Raw genomic sequence first — 14,992 nt, 5'->3', positions numbered from 1 at the left:
TTAAGTCAACAACGAGTTCGTATGATAGAGGATAATTAAAATAATTATTATATCTTACATTTATTAGACATTTAACTTGCTTGCCTTAAGTCAAAAACGAGTTCATATGATAGAGGATAATAATTAAAATAAATAATTATTATATCTTACATTTATTCTTTAATTTGAGTTAAATAGAATAAAAAATAATTGTATTAAACTTTGATATAAGTGTACATTTATTGAACTGTGATTGATAATATTTTGTGTTTTATTTCTGATAGTAAGTAGAGTTGAAAAATTATTTGATAAAAACATTAATTTTTGTCTGTTGTTTTGACGAAGTCATCTTCGATTTTTATATTAAATAAACATAGAAAGTCTTCGACTTTATAGTTATAACTGCTGACAAAAATTCAATGTGCAATAATAAAACAATTATATTATCAAGTAACAAACAATTAAAATCTGTAATTAAAACAAAAAAAGACATGACCCAGTTTCTTAACTTTCAGCAATAGGATGTCATTCGTATATGACATAATGTATATGAAATTATGTATTCACTTTTTCTCATGTTTTTACTCAGACTTTTTCTCTCTTTTCTTACTTTCTCTCTCCTTCTCCTTCTAGATAAAGAGAATTACATAACTTAAAAGAATGCAGGAGGAGCAGAATAATTTTTCCACAGACAGTCTGGAGTCTTCATCGTGCTGCAGACGGAATATTTGCTTTGAAGCATAAAGAAAAGATGAAAAATATGAGAGTGCCATCCTCCTCCTCCTGCAGGATGCCTCAGAGCAAAATTCAAAATGCAAAGCGTGTCGAGTGCACTCCACAGGAACGGTACATTAACATAGAAAAAGCTTTCTCATGGGCACAGAGAGATAAAAAGGCCATTACCTGCAGACAAGTAACAGCAATCAACGGTAATATTGGCACTAATATTGGCACACACACATAGACACACGTCATGCATTTATGCAGAACAGGCGTAATACACAGGTCCAACAGGCCACTGATTAACCATCTGCATTTATTTTCACCGCCTCAGCATTAATATTGGCATTTTCACAGCCCTAGGAATTGATTAAATAATGATAAGAAGTAGAGCAGCACAGTTGTTCAGTGGAGCAGTGCGTAAATCACACACCATTTATTTAAATTAGATTTGAGACCTGCTGGAGAGAACAGTTGCAAAATGGGGAAGTACTCACTTGTTTCAGATGTAACTGTTAATTAATGTACGTATATGAAAAAAAACAAAATATTTTTAATTAACACCATGGTCTTGTGATCCTAAACAGTACTACAGTACAGTACTATTTTTTATGAGGTCTTTTGGATAAATGACATGGTCTTGTGATCCTAAACAGTACTATATTTTTTATAAGGTCTTTTAGATAAATGATGTTATCTTTTTAGTTAATGTTTAGCTTATTTACATTTTTGGTTGATAAATCTAATTAGCGATGTTTTTCGTCGTGCTTCTTTCTCTCTGATTTTGAGACATTGCTGGACTAATATTTTAGTTTTTTGCAGTTACAGTGAGTGTAGTAAATATCTCCACCGTAAGGAGCTGACTGTTACTAAATATTTGGCCACAGTCCATAGATGCGGTGCATTTGGCTGTTAACTGCCAACACCCCCCCGTGGTTCCTTATGCTGCTTTATTCAGCTAAACATCCATTTATAATTGAAATTCTAAATGGTTTTTCCACAGATGACAGGTTTTTCCCCAACTCATTTATTGTGTGAAACAGATATAATGGATTTATTTTCCTGTTGACAGGCTCTCTCTCTCTCTCTCTCTCTCTCTATATATATATATATATATATTTTTTTTTAACTGTAATTTGCCTTTGTATTTTCTGGATGACAATACAATAAAACCCTGGATGGGGAAACAAACACCACCTGTGGTGGCTGCAGCAGAGAATACACACTGTGGAAACCTGACACCTGCATCAGCCTCATCAGGTTAGATCAAACCTCTGATGGATTATTTTCATTGGTGTATTTGCATTACAAAGGATGTCGTTACACAATAACCCATAGAATCATTTCGATGAATCCCCGATGTAATTTTTACAGTCGCTGAAAGTATTTGGTCTTGTGAACATCAGATATGTTTCTGCTCTCTCTGTGCTGTCTTCTTTTTAATAATATACTTCATATAAAAAAACGTTTTGTGATATAATGACAACTTGTCCAGAGCGTAACCTCAATTTCTGGCTAACGCCAGCTGGAATCGGTTCCAGCTCCCCTCGTGACCCTTAACACGATAAGCTGTAGACGATGGATGGATGGATGGATGGATGGATGGATGGAGGCAAACTGGAGTTCGTTTCTACAGCGAGCACCCACATAATCCTGCAGAACCATCCTCACAATCAAAATGACACCTGAGACGTTCAGATCGTCTTCACGCCAGACGGTTGACTGACATCATCGCTAACAGGTTTCAAAACATGATGTGAAATAACAATCCTTGTAAAACGAACGCCTAAGACATGAGGAGTCAGCCGCCATGTTTGTTTAATGATGTTCACTCACTTTGCATAATCCCCGCATTGACACACTGGCTTGTAATGGAATTTAAGTCGGAGAATAAACTGTCTGAGCTGCACGAGTGCCTGCTGTGAGGGCGGGATAACAGAACCAGGCTCGACAAACAGCTGACACAGTGAATGAACTTTTTGGTCGTATATCATGGATAATGATGGAAAATCACTGGAGCCGTTCCCAGCTGTCAACAGGGGAGAGGAGGGTGGGGGTGGTATACACCCTGGACAATTTGCAAGTCCATTGCAGGGACAACCAAAAATAGCCAATGATAATAATATTAGCAAAACAAAATACATAGCTCAAGGTAAGCGCAAAATAAATTAAAAATGGGCTTAAAATTAAAATGTTGATTAAAATTACCTTCAAAAGTACCATATTTTCTGGACTATAAGTCGTTCTGGAGTCGCACCAGCCAAAAAAAGCATATTATGGAAGAAAAAAAAACATATATATAAGTCGCTCCGGAGTATAAGTTGCACTAGTGCCCTCTAGCGGCTGTCAGTGTGAAAATAACAAATATGAGAAATTGTATATTTTAATTTATAAGCCGCAAACCCAGCCAAAGGATAAAAAAAAGTGCCACTTATAGTCTGTATGATCGAAATATACCAACATTAGTAATAATTGCTGGAAATGAAGTAAAACTCAGTTCTCAAAATGTTTAAAATAATGCTAAAAACAATATTAACAGAAGAATAAAAATGTACCTAGGCCTTTTTTATTTTAACATAAAGTTGAAGGCCTCCTTAAAACATCTTAAGTGCCATGATGGGGCCCAGGGCCAGAGTTTAGACACCAGTGATCTGAGGTCTCCTCACGTTTACTGTATGAATATTTAACTTTTCTGAGATGTTTTTCAAGAGACGAGTCATTATCCCTGTGGTCTCCAAACAAAATGAATCACCGTAGCTACAGAGTCCACCACACATGAACACACACACACACACACACACGTATGACTGAAATGTAATAATGCGAGACGGCATAATTAAGTATGTTTTCATGCCGTGTGCCTTCAGTAAATGTGTAGCAGCAGCTGTGGGGAGACGAGTGTAAATAATTCTTCAATATGAAAAATGATGAACTGCTGCTCAGGTAACGCGCACCAGAGCGGAGCGAACACACAGAGAGGAACCTAAAGAGCAGCGGTGATGAGGAAACATCAGGGGGAGGTTTTAATTACATGTTACATTCGGGACGGACTGGAGTCTCATAACAACGCTTCACAACGAGTGAGGAGGAGGAGGAGAAGGAGGAAGAGGAGGAGGAGATGATGACACCTGAAAGAATAAGGAGCATGAGTCAGTCGTTAGGAAACACGGTGGAAGCTCTGGTTAAAGTTACTATGAAGACAACAGAAATATTATTATTATCTTCTGCCTTTTATACATTGTTTTGTTATCTTTAAGATATGATATTTACATTTTTTTTTACATGGACCAGAACACTTTACACTTTACATGGACCAGAACACTTAATTATATCTTTAAGATATGATATTTACATTTTTGCTAATGGACCAGAACACTTAATTAATTCTGTGCAGCGTAGTATGTACCACATACCCACAGTCCGATATTGGTCCACAACCCGGTGTTTGGGAACCACTTCTTTAGGCTAAATAGTGTACATTTGATATATTTGTATATAGTAAATATTCACGTATTTTATGGATCTTGAAAGAATATTTTTTATGGACTTTTTCCAAACCTTCAATGATGTCTAAAACAGAGACAGAATAAGACGAAATAAAACTGATCGTTCACTGCTGAAAACCTTTTTATGCTTCATTATGGACCAAGAATCATTCTGAACGTTTGGACTGCCCTGTTTAAAAGGGTGGAATTTAATCTTAGTGCTTTTTTTTCTGTCTTTAAGTGAACTATTATTACCTTAAAAATGGAAAACGAGTCTCATTCTTCACTCCACTGAGAGCCTGCACATTTCTTCAGAGTGGCTCGGTCGTGCTCCATTCATCAAGTGACTGATTCAGTTTTACTCTGATGAATAAAAATCCTCTGCCAGTTTGAAAGATGGAGCTTGTAAGAAAAGTCGCTGACTTATCGTCGACACGGTGCTCCGGTGGTTGCTCTTTTCTTCTCTCTCTCCAAAGTCACTTTCACCTCAAATCCTTCGGCAAAGGCAAATTCAGTTACTTTTAAAGAGTACTTACACTTAGGTTGACAATTGATTAGATGGCGCTATCGTAAAGCTCTCCACCGCATCACTGAATCTGCCCTCAAAGCAGATTCCTATTGACTTGACAGCGCCGACGTGAATGTGCACTGATGAGGTTAGTGAGGAGTGAAACACAGACGGTGAGAAGTTTGAATCAACCATTGATTTTCTCCTGTCTGACAAAAATCGGAGTGATCGTTAGGCTCCTCAAAGGTAGAATCCTGATGGAGGAGGTAATCACACGTCTGAGACTAAAGTGGTCAGAAAATAAATACATTTAAAAAGTGTTTTTGGCAGAATACTCTGCTCTAAATATACAACAGTGGTCTGTGTGTGTGTGTGTGTGTGTGTGTGATGATACAATAGAAGGGATTTGAGCTGCAGTCACTGACACATTAATTAGTGCTCCAGGCCTCATCTTCATCGGTGTAGAAACATAACACACATGCTCATCCCACCAACATGGAATAAATGAAACCTACGCATTTAGAACGGAGCGAAAATGAGCCTCAAAAAACATAAAATCATAAAAGAGTTTTTTTTTATATTACACATTATTTTTGTATGGTTAACTTTGGAGAAAAAAAAAGTTACATTCCTAGATAGAAAATATGACAATAGGAAACAATTCTTTATGAGACAAAAATATAAGTCAGAAAGCCTAAATATTATTAAATATCTTCAAGCCAGGGTTTTAAAAACAAACCTCGTCCATACATTTTTTTAAATTTTTTTTTTTGTCTAAGAACTTTCTGACTCTCTTGTACACTGTCGACACCTAGTGATAAAGAGCTGGTCTGTTTGAACCAAAAATCAGATCCAGACATTTCAAAGGCGAGCTAGCTCAAACTGAGCAGCCGGTTAAAATAAAAACACAGCCAGAAAAAGGGAGAGAGAGGGTGAGAGAGGGTGAGAGAGAGAGAACAGAGAACAGTTCAGACTGTGATGATCTGCCTGCTGTTTCTGACACCAGGGTGTCAGAACACTGTGTACCCAGGGCCTGCTGTGGCAAATCAGAGGCTTAATGGATGAATTGCTGGGAAACTGAAGGCACAACAGTAAAGTGATGGAGCTCTGACTCAGCCTGTGAATTTTACACACACACACACGTACATGTTCATGCAGATCAAGACTCAGACCCACCTCCTGGTGCAGTCGGGTATTTTGGTTGAACACATGAGCTTCTGTCTACGCCGATAGAACAGTATGTGATTTTGGGCTACGACAACCGTACGACAGTCAAGTGTTTCTCCTGTGAATTTTTATGGACTTGTGTTTCACACAAAAATGTTCATATTAATTTGAACTTTTATTGGTCCCACACTGGGGAAATGCTTGTGTTTACAGCAGCGGTTCTGCTGCGGTTGTGGTTCCTCTGTGGCTCGGACACAAACAGGCTAAAATATGGAAGGACTATAAAATGAGTCTAATGTTCAATTAATGCACGATTCTTGAATTCAAATCTGCAATCTTCAGTTTAACAGACCAAACCTGCAACTATAAACTTAACTATTTAAGTTTCCAAAGTATGAAGTTGTCTTTTGCATTAAGATTTCTGCCTCTGGAAATGCTCAATATATCATTACATATGATGTGCAACATGAACTGATTCTGTGAGACATCGTCTCATTGTTTTACAGTGAGTGACTCTGTGCTGATGTGGCAGCTTCTTGCTCAAAAAATAGTAACGGCAGTTCAGCTCACTTTTTGGTTTTTAAACAACTCTTCAGCTGAGATAACTCCATTATACCCCAATTTAATTTAAGGGATGGTACTGTATATACTTTGGTGGGTATATTTTATTTTATTCAGTGTTTTTACACTGAAGCCATTTCTTTTTTAGATAAACACCAACATCCATAGGTTCATGTTTAAATTACAGAGACATTATTTCTGCTGAAAACCAATCCCTGCAGCGTCGCTGCACTGCCTTTGTCTGTAATCTAAACAAAGCGTTTAAAGTCAAGGCAACTGTTGCCCCTGAAGCAGAGGTAGTGGATTATAAATGTGTCTTTCTCTGACCTGCTCTGTATTCCTACAGTAATTTAATTTTAGATGTAATTTACAGTCCACAGCAGCACTGCTAGGAGCCATTTCTTTGGGGTATTTTAAAATGCACTGAGGTGAAAAAGAAAACCAACCAAAACAAAACATTTTTTTTGGTCATGACGCAGAATTCCCATCATAATCCTAATGTGATTCTCTTTCATCCTACTGCTGCCATGTGCCAAATGCTGAATACACAAAGTCTAGGAAGGAAAAATATATTTCAATTCAAAGAAATCCATATAACAGAGGATAGATTCATTTGTCACATGAAGAAAATCAAAAATGTTTTTGCTGCAATCAGAGACCAAATATCTGCTGTTGTTTTTTTGGCATTAATTGGGTTTAAAATATAACTAAACCTCTGCATTTTCAGCCATTACGTCGTTTGTATGCTGTGTGTCTGGATTATATTATTAGACAGTAGAGAAACGGCTTCTTTTTCTCTCAAAGGGAAATTGTGGTGATCTAATTTTAACTGTCAGGTCTGGAATGATGCCTCACGACTTTCTGCTGCTGGTTGAGATGAAGGAACCATCTGTGCGTCTATTTTGGAGCTACTCACTCAGTCTGTGTGCACGAATCCAACGGTTAGATCATGAAGCTGCTGGATATTCACCTCTGTCAGACTGGGTCTGCAGAGCAGAGGGTAGGGTACGGTCAGCAACATGTCCAGAGAGTTTTGTTTTTTGTTTTTGTAACATTTATTTGAACAAAACCATAACAGATTATACAAAAATGTGTGGAATGTAGTTTGAAAAAAAAAAACACTGGAAAAACATACAGGCCCTAAAATGAAATACATTCATGTGAAAATGGTAAATGTTCAAAAACAGCAGCATCATTATCTATAACTGAAGATAGAAAATTGGATTTTCACATTTGGCAAAGGCATTTCTGGGCTCACAACATCTGGGAAACCGTGGGCACATGGGCCAATGATAATGTCCCATTACTGAGTCAGACCAATTTTCTGGTAAAACTGACTAGAGGATTATCATCATGGCTGTTTGCCCCCCCCTCCCCCAACACACCCCTTATAATCCTGTTTAATTATGTCTGTGTAGCTTCTCAGTCGTCCAGGTCGTTTAATCCAAAAATAGTCACATCGAGGGCAACTGGACGAAATAGGTTTTTGTTGAAGACGTTTCACCTCCAATATCCATCCACATCAACCCAAGAACTTCAAGAAGCCTCTTGGATGAGAGGTGAAACGTCTTCAGTTCCCTCGATGTCACTATTTTTGGACCTGGTGAATTATCTTTCTGAGGCCGGTGGCTGTCCATCGTCGCCCAAGCCTCTGCATGTGTGTGCATTCATTTCCGTCTGTTTCCTTCCAGCCTGTTTACCATAATTCTCTCTAACCATGTTTGGATACTTCGAGAAGAGGCTCACGCTGTGGCCGTGACAGCGAATAAAGCTTTAAGAGATTACTTGATGCCCCGTCGTTGTCGTGTCTGTTGTTCACATCGTCACAGAGTCTGAGTTCAGTGTTTCTGTCTCATTTCACGTCTCCGATGGTGCGAGGCAATCAAGGACCTTCTGATAATGTGCTTCTAGTATACGTCGAGTGCCCCGAGGGGTGAACGATAACCACTCCAGAGAAAATAGAAATTACCAGAATGCGTGCGGGGGTTAATGGATGTTGCTGCAGATAACACAGCTATAGAAAGACAGGCGTCCGTGTGGACTGTGGACAGAGGTCATTTACCATCTTTAATTACTCACGGGGCAGAGTTCCTTCATCTTGGTCGCCATACAGTAATAAGTCATCACAGAACAGATACGCACGGCTGCACCAGCGAGAGGACTGACCTGGTCGATATCACTGCGTGAGTCTACGTGGTGGAGGTGGGGTTAGAATGTTAAAGAGGTTTTTTTTTTTTCTTTTTCTTCACAGCAGTCATGTTGACAGGTGTCGAAGCCCAAGTGCGTCTGATAACGCTAACAATAAAACTCTTTAGATAGCAATTACAATCATTCTACCTCCACTATTCATATTCTGGCAAGAGAAAAAAAGGCTGCAGTGGGGGGTGAGGGGTGGGGGGGGAGAGAAAGTTGAACACCTGGTTACCATAGAGACAGTTTTTGGCCCTTCATCCTGAGGATGAATGAGGAGAAGAGAGATACTAGAGAAAGAGAGTGGTGGTTTTGGCAGAGAGGTGAAGTAGGTTTCTATGGTGGGGTAAATTCAATTTAGTGTCGAGACTCCGACCAGTGATGTAACATCATACTTGTGTTGTGTTAATCAGAACCAGAGACTGAAATAGAGCAGAGTGGTAGAGTTCTTTTTTTTTTTAGTGCCACTGACACAACAACAACAACAGGCTGGTGCACACGAACAGACAGATAAGATATATGTGTGTGTGTGTAATCACGCACCCAGTAACTGAATAATCATGTGATCGCAATATTGGTTCAATTTCAGGGGAATTTACACCTGAATGTTTTTGACAAGACGTCAACAACGGTGGAATAAATATGAGAATTCTGTCAAAATGTAGATTTTTTTTGTTTTGTTTTCGTTATGGCATCGAATTGTTTGTTGCTGCAGCTGTACGAGATGCTGATAAAAGTGTGTTGCAAGGGAGAAAAGTGAGACTTCCACTGAAGCCCTGTGCTGTGATGTGGAAAAGACGAAGCCGGATGTTATATTGTCTTGACCTTGTCTCATATTTCCACTTCACTAAGTTCTTTCTGGGTTTAATACATTGGAAAATGCAGATTGTAAATAGCAAAACAAAAAAAAGTAGCTTTGTGCATACTGAGTAATTATTTATCACTCGCCTCTTTCTAACTAAAGTTACAAAAAAATGAAATTGTCTAAATAATGTTGTTAATTTTAATTGGTAGAAAAGTTTTCTGAAAAATCGCAGAAGCAGAGATAAATGTCAAAGTTATATCAAAGCCAAAATAATGTCAAAGAAACCTTTTAAATTTTTTATTTAGTTTATTATTTAATTATTTTTCTGCCCAATAGTGACGTGTTGATGCCATTTACAGATTTTATCCACACTCTGCCGTACACAGTTACTAACCTTTAAGCCATTTTTTTGTTTTGGAAGTCAAGCCCATAATGGAGTGTATTTTGGGTGGGAGTCTGGCATCAGCTGTGAAATGTCAGCAGCTGAATATTTATCAGAGCTGAGCCTTTTAAAACCGCTCTCAGGGGGGTTCAACATATCATCAGTTTTCACTAAGCTCAGATGACGTTTAATAAAAAGAAAAATAAATTAAAAAAAAAGATTTCATGGAACCGGCCCTGCACCACTGCAGCACGATGTTGTTAGAATCAAAATTTACATCAGCTTTAGTTAAATGTTGACACGTCGTTATAGCTGATGCTCTTTTCAGTCCATAATAATTAGATATATATGATATACTGTATATATATATATATTTATTATGGACACGCCCAGAGTCTCCACCAATAGGTGGTGCTATGGAACATTTGAGGAACCTTTGGTGTTTAGGCCCAAGACCAGTGACAACAGACTGCTCTCCAGAGTCAGAAAGAAAGAAATAGAGAAAAGCTTTAAATAGGTTTAAGAGTTCCGTGGGGCTCAAATAATAACAGTTAAAAATAAAATCCCTTATTCATCCCACAGTGGGGAAATCCACAGTTTCAGTCTTTGCAGCCCATACAGGCTGCCATAATAGGCTGCCATTAAGTTTGGGTTCCTCTGAGGACCTAACCCAGGAACCTCTGTGTGTAATTCATGTCATATTCTGAAAAATGAACCAAGACTTTGAAAAACTCTACATGTAACAGTCAGTTACCAAGGACTGAGTTTAGATCAGACAATGCTAAATTACTGGAACCCACATTGACGTATCATTGTTTAAGACGTGGTTATGGACTTTAAAAAAAACCCAAAAAACATTGGAATGAATGGAATTTTATAGTCGAGAAGAACTGATATTCTCTTGAGTGTTCGCTCGGTACTTTTCTAAACCGCTCGTGCTTTAAACTAATCTTGTCAGCTGTTCTGAGGCTGCCAACTCTCGGTCTTTGTACCATTTTTTTGCGCTGCAGCACCCTTGAAGTGTATCATTAAAACAACCCCACCGGAACGACTGATCGGGGTACGTCTCTGTATCGGTGGAGTTAAGGGAGGTTATGCGAGAGCTTCTTGTAAAATACAGCAAATGTTCGTTCCATTTCTACAGGGAACAAACCAATTAAAAGCAGGAGGCTGTTTGACATTTCTCCCTGACACTGTACTGCAAGCACCGTTAGAGCGGCTTGGCTCAACGCATCCTCTACGAGTGGTGAATATAGGAAATTATAGGCACTTTTGCAACACAATTACAGCCTCTGCACTGGCTTTTAGGGTGTTGTGCCTGGAGCATTTTAATGAAAACCTCCTATGTGTATTTGATTTTACATACAGTATCTCTATGGCTGTTCAAGACGTCGTGCTTCGAATCTGTTCTGAGCAAATAGACCAATATTTCCAAGGATATTTTAAAAACTGAAGAAAAGCGAAGCAGCAGACAAAGACAAAGGAAATAGAATGATCTCTGCCGTGAAGTTTAATGGTGACATTGCCTTCCTGCTGCTTGGAAAAATGGGCTTTAGTGGTGGTGAGTAAAAGGGTGATGGGAGTAAATTTGTTTCAACGCATCCTGTTCCTCCCAAGGTTTTATTTTCCTCCAGAGAAAATTGAGGTTTGTTTCCCAAAATGACCAGAGTCGGGTTTCAGACCGACAGTCATCGGTAGAACCATAATGATGTTAGGGAACACAACAGTGTGAGTGCGTGTGGTCTGGTGTGTGTGTGGTCTGGCTTGTAGCTTTTACCTTCATTAGGACCATTAGAAAACAACAACAACTCAATTAACAAATTGACAATACGATCATCTGCAAACACAGCTCTTATTGTCAAAGCCTTTTACACACACTGGAACCAAAGATTAAACCTGAGTTGATACCAGTGCTGAACTATTGATAGTGATTTGTTTTGTTGTAGATATCCTTCATCACATGACCACAACAAGGAAATGGATTTTGGTTTGCCCTTGTTTATTATGTATGCTGGTTGCATAGGAGATGGTTGCGTCAAAGTTTCTTTTGACCATTTTGAAATGCTCTTTAAGTTGTCAGGATGGCTGTTGGCTCTAAAGTGCCAGACTCACGATATCTCCACTCCTGTAAAAGGGATTTCTGGTCTCTGAAAGGAGGCGTGGGTTGAAATTGACACGATACTTTTAGCGGCTCCATAGTGTAGCAGTTAAGTGGTTCAGTGGTGTAGCAGTTATTTTACTGCTTACACATCTGCTTTACACACAGAAGGTTGTGGGTTGATGCCCCAGATGAACCTCAAACTTCTGCCTCCAAGGGGCAACCAGCTGCAGTAGATCTGCTGCTGACACAGTTTCACCAGTGTTGGTTCAGTGTGGTAGTCTAAATTATTATTAGAATTACATTTACAACTGCCTTCACTAAATATTGGCTCTTCTGCTCTTCATTTGGCAAATTTTAAACCGTTCCTGAAGGAGATGTGTTTGGGTTTTTTTTTTTACAATTCTTCAGCTCCATCCCAGCTTTTGTGTTTTTGAGACTTTAGATCAAGATACTTCAGGTACAAAGACGGAGATCATCACTGAATATATTAAGGTTTGACGTACGTTTGTTCCATGGCTGCTTGTGATAATGGACCGTTATCAAATCAGGGAAAGGCATCAGAACAAAAACTAAATGAGGTGCCTTAAAGAAATCATTTTTTTTATTATTATTATTATTATTATTCTATTTCTAAGGCTGCTGCAGTCTTTGCATGGATTTATTTTTTTCCTCGCACGAAGTTGACATTTTCACACATTGTTCTAAATCAATTTTTAATGCCGACAACCACCCGAGGCTTGTTGTTATGTACTACGCTGACTGTGATTCATTGTACAGTCAGACAGGCGCGCCAAACAGTCGCAGTGCGTCTGTGCTGCTGACACACAAACTAAATTTAAAGGCCAGTTTGAAACAACGGCTTTGACAATTAGATTGAAGTATTGTCCAACAATAAGCTACTGTCATAGAGCCATTAGTCACACAGGGGGAGGTCTGCTGCTGCGATAAAAAAAGAAAAAGAAAAAGTGTTTATTTACTCTGACCTCAGCTGAAACCAGTGGCTGAAAACGCCAGACTTTAAGATAAAAAAAATTATAAATATGGGTTAAAACTAAGTATTCTTAATCCAAAGTTTTATTCTGCATATGTTAGCTCATTGTTTTTGTTGTTCAAAAAAAATTAAATCATATCATAAATCATTAATCAGGTTTTTCAGGTATTTCATTTAGCAACAGGTTCATTTGCTATTATCTACTAGTTCAGATAAAACAGGAAAAAAACATCTTTCTGCACAGAGAAAAAGAGTTTAGAAGTGTTTAAAGCAAGCATTAAAATTTAGGGTTAGGATGGTTCAAAGGTTCTATACATGACGTAAACCTCAAATCCACAAATTACCATGACAATGGTCACATAGGGACAATTTAAGCCAACAAAAGAAAAAATAAGTGTGTTTAAAAATTTAAAAATCTTCTCATCACTTTTCATTCTTGCCGACTATAATTTGGAATATCCCTTTACCTCCCAGACCGTATAAAAAGCACAGTATTGGATCCTCTGTCTATGGATGTGAAGCTAATTGCTGTGACATTTATCAGCCAAACCCACAGGGCTGACATGTCTTTTACTCCTTACTAAAAATGAAGAAATAAGATTGTTGAAGACGTTCAGTCTGACCTCACTCTGCTGGTGTCACTTCCTTTTGTCCCCTTTCCTCCTGCTCCTCCTCGTTGTCCTGCAGGCCAGTCCATTAACTGGACATCAATGACAGACTGAAGTGACGCTGCTAATGGTGGTCCACGACCCAGGTCAGACCCTCAACTGTGTCTGTGGAAAATCATAGTTTTAATTAGTCAAGATTCTTTATCAAAATGTGCTCCATTCCAAAAGCAAAAGCGACGTTACTCTAATTTAACAATTGTGATTTAGTCTTTTATAAAAATGATTCTAAAATATAACTTTGTCATTAGTTATTAAGTCAAATGAGCTGTTTCACCTTTTTAGTTTAAAATGCGGTGTGTAATATTTCTATGTTTGCAGAATTGACAACACAGTTTATCAATCCTAATTGGCCTTTAATGGAATTCTAATAAGACACTGATTTTATACATTTATTTTTTTAAACATATATTGTCAATATGCAACAATTAATATGTTTTTAACAATAACAATTAAATTATGTTTTTACATATTAATCAGATTTTGTTCCAGTGTTCAGCCTGACTTTGTTTGTGTTTGCAGCTAAAACAGCATAAACAGTCAGAGACTCACTGACCTTTTAATATTGCCCGAGGTGCAGCAGATCTCCTTGGACGGTAATTAAAGTCAAGCCTCGCTGCTGCAGCCTCTGGTCGCTTTGGATTTAGGTTCAGAAAAAAGTCAATATCTTTAGCTTTATATAAATCAGGATGTATCCTTGCATTAGTGCAGAGGTAAATGCAGGGGAATTCAGACCAACAGCACCGACTCTCCAAACTGTGGAGTGACCGTCATCTCATCATCTGTAATCAACCGACATTGTTATGTCCACTACAGCCTTGTTTTGACAAACAAACACCATCATTTTCATCTGGTGGAGTGTTTCACAAACATCACTGACAGTATGAATAATGTAGTGTTGAGTCGAGGATGGAAATCTGTTTGGGAGAAACACCAGCAAATTGCTACTGGAAGTCCTCAAGAGTAACATTTGATGATCATGTTTATCTACAAAGAGAGCTCTAACAGAATCACTGACTTAACTGTAACTCGTGCTGCGGACGACACTCAAACAGCTCCCTGTGTCAGCACTTGATGTCACTGCAAGAACAAAACAACAAAACTATTACATGTCCTTCATTGAGTCAAACAATGTCTACCATGAGCAGCGTTTCCATCACAGAATCCCTTGACATTAGGACCAGGTCACCACTGACTCTTGGACCATTTCTGCCAAATGCTCTTTCAGTTTTGGGAAAAGATAAAACAACAGATGGACCTGGATCAGAAATGTTTGCTACAACAGATGGACCTGGATCAGAAATGTTAGCTAAGCCTTGATATTGTTTTTCTCTAGGTTATAAAGTTTGGTTAGAAATCTGATTCTGATTTCAAAAGGTTTCAATTTTAAAGTTGATCAAAGAAAACATGACATTGCTCAACTCAAATTTGGACCTCC

This window comes from Cynoglossus semilaevis, chromosome 19 (assembly GCF_000523025.1).
Source record: "Cynoglossus semilaevis isolate Cse_v1.0 chromosome 19, Cse_v1.0, whole genome shotgun sequence".
In the NCBI taxonomy this organism is placed as follows: Eukaryota; Metazoa; Chordata; class Actinopteri; order Pleuronectiformes; family Cynoglossidae; genus Cynoglossus; species Cynoglossus semilaevis.
Note: the sequence above shows the minus strand (reverse complement) of the source record.